This window comes from Acartia tonsa, chromosome 8 (assembly GCF_053477335.1).
Source record: "Acartia tonsa isolate MP-2025a chromosome 8, ASM5347733v1, whole genome shotgun sequence".
NCBI classification, from domain to species: domain Eukaryota; kingdom Metazoa; phylum Arthropoda; class Copepoda; order Calanoida; family Acartiidae; genus Acartia; species Acartia tonsa.
The window spans coordinates 17,978,374-17,985,792 of record NC_137267.1 but is presented as its reverse complement, the minus strand read 5'-3'; positions in this window follow the sequence as shown (position 1 = coordinate 17,985,792).

The following is a 7,419-nucleotide window of genomic DNA, read 5'->3' as shown; positions in this document are numbered from 1 at the left end:
CGTAATTTGTTAATGGATTTATTATTAATTGGATCGTACGCCAGATTATCATGTACTCTAATAAAGTGAAACTTGTAGCTGTCAAAAATAACGTTCCCCCTATCCAGCCTTTTAACCTCATGCCCTCCCATACTATTGGATGAACGAACTGACCTATAAGTGATATCCAAATTGACGACAATTTTTCCCCTGTCATAATATCCATATATATTCTATATCCATTAATTTGTTGTTATGTTATTATTGAGAAACAACTCTTTTTTCACGGAGTCATAAATTGATAATTTCACCGCAGACTATAAATTTTATTTTTTTTTTAAAACGTTTTCTTTGTTTTGTGTTTGTAAGTTCGTCCGTAATATTAAGCATATTGGATTAGAATCAAATCCTAAACCTTAAATGATGATTCCTCAATCAATAAGGTATCATTCTGTGAGCGAAGCACCTCCATTACAATAATCATTAATAGGAAGTTTTTACGTCCTATTCAAAATGTTTTAGCACTTTTAATACTTCTGTTTAATTATAGACTTACATTTTTGCTTTTATGGAAGTCAACATTCTCGTTTTTATATCTATTTTGATGTAAAAACAAGAATGTCATTGTTTGTCGTGTCACTTATTATAGACTATAGTAGCTCATACAATTGAAGCACCTGTATTTTTATCAAGGTATTTCTTTAAATCTTTTTATTAACCCAATGAAAACGTTGGTTTTTTTTATGAAGTTAACTTGCATAACATGTTCTTAGAGTAAAAACCTAATTAATAACTCTACATTCAAAGATGTCACCTGATCCTTTGTACCCCACCCAGCCCCAACCCCCTCTCCCGCTGCTAAGTATCCCACCCAGGTCTCCTACAGATGTCAACAACAATCTACCGTATCAACTTTCATATTTATATTCATCTACTCAAGTGAAAAAGTGTAAACATTTGGGGTCCCAGAATCTCCCCAATTGCTCTTTCCTTTTTATGCTAACTCTCCATTTGTTTTATACATTTGGATTCTGAAGGCTTTATAGCTGGGCCTTTTTCATGCAATTGTATGAAGCTTTATAAATCTGCTACAAGATTCTTGCAGCTGACTGGCGGCTGCCTTAAAAAATGAAGTTTCATCATTTTTTTAAGTCCTCAACAATCCACAGAGACCTTGGACTGTGGCCCTCCAACACCCAACATTCTCAATCCTCCCCCCTGCTTACTATCTACTTATCAACTCATTAAAGCTTGCTTATAATAATATCATACAGTGAAAAGTGAAAAATATAAACCACCAAACAAGCTACCCAACTCTAACAAATGAACGTGCTTATAACTAAATACGGATATAACAAGCTATGTAATACTATCTTTAACTATTAATAATGTATTAATTTAAAATGTACTAACATAACCTAAACACTAACATTTTAACAAACAATAATCATAACCTTTTTACTTTGTATATTGTTTCATTTAATGAAATAAATATTTTAAATGTAAATGTAACTTGCATAAATATGTAATTAGACCTAATGTGACTAGACTATATCCATATTATGTCATCCTAGGATGTACAAGGGGGGGGGGGTAAAAGGATTAACCCCCCCCCCCACAAAAAAAAAATTTCGGAAGTTTGTTAGATCCCTTTGAAAGCCTTAATTTTACCCCACAAAACAAAACAAAATAATCAAAAGCTTTGACAAAAAACATTGAACTTCTACTGAATGTATTAATTTTCTTATCAACGTACTCATAGACGTAAATTGGTACTGTCACCCTTCTGACAACCAGTGGAGATATATGAACACATATTATAGAGAAGCTTTACTCCTTTTTAATAGGTGAAACTTTGTAAATGCTTATATTAATCATTTTTTATGGTAAAGGCGTAAAATTGAAAAGTTATTTTCTCAGTTTTCTCTAATTGATATGACATATAATTCAATTAAAGGACGTTCATACATTAACAAACGGATTATAGGGTTGAAACATAGCCAAATTAAATAATTTGTGACTTTAAAGTATTAAAAGAATCTGTGCATTGATAAAAAAAATTGAAGGGTATATGTTGACCACTGCATTAAATAAAATTGGTAATAACTCACAATTTTATTTTATTTTAGATGCAATTTCTCTTGAAAGGTTGGAGTAACGCTCGACTAAATAGTTAAAAACCATCCTGGAAATATAGCAAACTATACTGGAGATACCACGACATCGGTTAGAGAGATCCTTTGCTACAAAAACACAGAAAATCCTGTTATTTTTATATATTATGTTGATATCAATAACAGCAGAACAGCAGTATATGTTTTAACAAACTACCCTGTATAAAAATGTTACAGATTGCAAAAACATATGACACAATATTGATGTGAACTGTGTAATTGTATTTCACACATTTAGACATAAAGAAATATGTTAGGTGTGCATTCTCTGCCGCAGAAAATTCAAAATCCAATAAATGTATAATAGATAGATAACCCAGACAACTAACTGAATCTAGTGTTGGGTTGAGGACCTTTTTCGTCTACTAGCAAATTGCTTTCTGATCTTTTGTGGCGACTTGACTCAACTGTGTTAATATTTCCAATGATATTAGCTAAAAATTCAAAGACCCAATTGAAAGTCGGCATAGGGTCCCCATAGAGTTACATATAGCTTGTGCCCCCTCTATTATTTTACTTTAATCCACATCTGCACTATGTTTAATAATTGCAATTAGACATTATAATAAGGGACTAAAGAGAAAAGATAATAGCCTATAGATTCATGTATAAACCCAATGATTATATACAAAATTGCCCTTCTGTAAATTACAATTAGTAGTTGAAACGTTTGAACACTCAATAATTATATACAAAATTACCCCTCCTGTAGATTAAAATTAGAGTTTGAAAGTTTAAACACTAAAATTAATTAACCAACCAATTAAAATTCATAGAAGTCCTCAGTGTTGTTGAGCTAACGAATAAGAAAACGTTAGCAAAATACTTTGGGGACTTGTGTAATAAACAGCCCATTGTCCCCTTTCTTTCCGCATTAGAACAAATTAATAAAAGGGTCAATTAATGAGAGTAAAGCTTTGGGATGTTTGTCCTGTTGTAATAATATGCAAATCTGAGCTGGATCTTTAAATCATTTTAGTGGTGAGCCAGATCGGGGTGAGCCAACTTTCCACCAATGAGAGCACAGCATTTTATGAAATGATGCGCTGTGATTGGCTAAAATTCGGCTCACTCCGATCTGGCTCACCCTTAAAATGATTTAAAGATCCAGCTCAGATGATTTTCTACAGTTATAAATATGCGGAATTTAATGTACACCAACACATTGATTACATTATCACGTGTGCCAAATTTCTTTCTTCAATTATTTAAACAACAATTTAATATTTATTTAGATATTCAAATTTTTTGGTCAATATAGCTTTCTATTTGTTTTGGCCGCATCTAAACTCAAACAATAATGATCAACAGCGCTCTTTATATTGTAGAAAAGGAATGGGGTATTCCTGTCCAGTTTTTTGTTTAGGAATGAATATTTCTTACCCGAGGGAATAAATGATGGACCGATAGGTCATCATTTATTCACGAGGGTAAGAAATATTCATTCCTAAACAAAAAACTGGACAGGAATATCATTCTCATTTAAACAAAAAACTCATTTTTTATGCTAAAATGTGGTTTAATTTTGGTTTTTAATTTTCATTTATTTTATATAAATATGAAAAAAGGAGATTATTTTCTTTCTTTTAGTAATTAATAAAAATTATAAAATCTTCCAAAAAAAATTAAAAATCTTCTAAAATCATACCAGGGATATAAATGAGATACCAGGGAAATAAATGAATATTTACATCCACTATTTAAGGGGTTGTTTATATGGGAATGTTAATTTTTAGAAGACTTTTTACATATATATGAATTCTAAATTTAGAGATATGCTTTATTTTTTTACAAGGAAGAATTAAAAGTTATTAAAAATTAAAATGAATGAAAATATTTGTTGACCACGAGACATAGAGAGTTAGGGGGAATAGGGAGGGAGAAAGAGAGAGACAGAGAGAGAGAGAGAGAGAGAGAGAGAGAGATAGACAGAAGACAAAGCAAACTGCAGATTTAGATATAACAAGATAAAACTACCAACAGTTGAAAGGAAAGTCCTACTTTATGTTTTACTTGCGGGTACGCGCCCCTAGAGCTCTAATTTATACATTCATCGCGTGATTTGGTTGGATCAAAATAGTAAGGTTTACTATATGTCCTTTAAGATATCCCTAACACCGCTGAACAAATTGAGTTGTTCTATATAGGGAAGCTTAAATTTTTCAGCTAATTAATATAGAATACAGAGCTCCTAATTACTAGGGGCGAAGTAGTTTTTACAAAAGGTAATACTAATAGGGATTTAGTTTATAACACAACTTAGTTAACCTATTAAGGGAAGCTTTTGTGCCAATCTTTTATAAAAGATAAAGTACCTTATCATGAAAAGTTATAAATGATTGGAACCTAAAATAATTGTAATATTTAATTTTTTGTCCTTATTTGGACTTTTATATGAAATCATTTGAAATATAAAACAACTTTAAACTTTGAAGATGTCTCTTGTAAGGAAAAAGGGGGGATGAAAGGGAAGTGGAAGAGTTAGAATGTTTGGACCGTGATTAGAATAGTTTCAACGAACAGACGTGATCAGAAAATTTATCCGTTTAACAATAGAGCTAAGAAAATATTAGAGTGTTCATAAACTTCAAAACAACTCAAGTGATAATCTAATGATAGTTTGAGAGTTTGTGAAAATACTAGAAGATATTGGTCATAGATTTAATGCAAAACAAAACTGAAAGAAATCCCTTTTTAAAAAATCAATAGACTTAGAAAATAATTGAGCATTAGTTAACTTTCAAATCACAACCAAATTTCAGTCAATCTATCAAAGAATCTTATTTTACGAACATTTTTAAACGTAATTCAAACAATCTATTACATAAAGTGGTAAGCTTAAGATTCCAATAACTACTGTGCTGATTGCGTTCTCCATTTCGTGAAAGCTTTCCCTATGTGGTTAAAGGCTGTTTTATTTAAAAATTAAAGTCTTTTAATGCTTTGTTAAATATACTAAAAAAATTTTTTTTTAAGTTTTTCTTTTCCTAAAACAGGTCATAACATTTTTTCTGTAGATAATTTTTTCTGAATTGTTTGCGGTCAAAAATCTGCCAAAATTAGGTTTTCCTTCCTGAATTCTGTTGTATTATAATTGGCTATTTGTACATGCAGTTTGTTTATTCCTAAACATTAGTTAAATATCACTTTAACAATGTGAGTCTAAATAGTTTGTAAATCTGGCATCTAATTGAAATTTAACAAGAATGACAAAATCCATAAAAGCAAAGCTCTGAAATCAGAAGGAAGGACAAACGAACAATAACTTTTGTAGAGCATCAAAACTTAATAAGTTAACCTTTTTAACACTAAACAAAATTGTACATAAATTTGTTGCAAAATTGCAAAATGCAGAAAACAGTAAAAGGACATACTTTCATTTTTAGGATTTGACTATAGAGATGCTTCGCTTATAATATTGTATAATATTCGTTGGCTTCAATCCTAGTTTTTAAAGGCCCTTGTTTTGAAAGAAACAGGGGGGAGGGGGGAAAAAGGTAAAATGGTAAACAAAGCAATTAGCGAGATCTTAACAGACAAACTAAAAAAATACACATTTTTAAGATATGATGCCGAAGGCTTTATGTTTGATTAATGCTCTAATGATTCTCTAATCTCTATTATTTGTCTTGTCATCAAAAATATTTGTAACAATATGTCTAAAGATTGAGCTTAAACTGGAGGACATCAGAACAATAAAGTTATAAAATAGATGCACAAAACTGGATATAGGATACCTGGATATTGTGAGAGATTCACGCATTCCATTATGAATGTTTCCCCCAGCTGGCTAATACAACGACCCCCTCCCCAATTTTTTACGAATTTTCCCATTACCCGACCTACCGTGACCATTGGGAACGTATTGATCAATATCTGAGGACTATATTAGCAACCTAAATTGACCACAATAATTCCCCATTCACAATATCCACGTAATTTATATCAATTCTCAATATACATTAATCTGTAAGTTCTAACTGAATATTGTTATGTTAAAACATGCAAAAGGTCAAGGGATTCTTGAAATTTTTACTGTTGATGACCAATTAAATGTTGGTTCATCTAGTACCGTACATCTATTGGAAGCATAAGTGTGCAGAAGGGGGGTGTCAACACACCTCTTGAAATTGAAATTGGAAAGACCTGCCTTCCTATTTTTTACCTAATCAAAAAACAATCTCCTGTTAAAACTTTGTGCCCACCACTGATTATAAGGACATTATTTGATACACAGTTCCATTATTTATACATGTAGTTCCATACATCTATTGGAAAGGCCATTATTTATTACACAATTTCCATTAAATATACATCTAGTTTATTAAATCTATTGGAAGGGACATTATTTTATACCCACAGATAAAGTAGAAGGAAAATTGTCTTATTTATCAAATCTTATTTGGAACAAAATTACACAATTTAATATTTCAGGTCAAATAGGTGTTACCTCATTTCTGCATGCACAGTAATTAAATTGAAAGAAAAGTTATTTAGGGTTATTAAATGATTAAATGTTTTTATATTGATTTTACTGGATTGACTTTCTAGTAATTATAGTATGCAAAGTTATTATATTTCATAGAAAGAATTGATAAATCTAGATTTGTAATCATAGCTAATGTACTTAAAAAACATAAAAGATATTCACAAAGATGTCAAAACCCGAAACCTACTGTTCTTATTTTATCTTAAATTGATGGCTAATATTTCTACCCCGTTAATTTAATGATAAGCACGCCCTTGTTAATGATTAGCCAATGTCAAGAGTGCAGTCGTCGAAATATTGGAAAGCGAGCAATGTAACAAAGTAATGTCTTCATTTTCAAGGGAGTTGCAAAGAAGGTGTTAACACAAGATTTATTGTTCACAATAATAAAAAAATTAATGGGAAGGGGGAAGAAAATACGACCATTTTCATTAATTTAAAAGAAATCAAGAAATAAAATTCAACGCATTTTATTAAGTTCTTCTATCTTTTAAACATCTTCCATGCTGGTTCTTGTAACAAAGAGGTTTAATCTTGAAAGCATAGCAACTGTTAAAATATAATACTTATTCGACTGGTAAAAGATGGTTAAGCACATTTGTTTAAGCTTGGCCTATTCGCTAATATTCGCTGAAATATTCACACAAAAAAAGTTGGTTATATTGCCGAAACAGCATGAAACAATGTGAATACCGTATAGTAGGTGCCAAATTTTCGAGAGTGTGCTCAAAATATCTAATTAACCCAACGTCATTATTTAAGCCGTGCCAGGCCTGT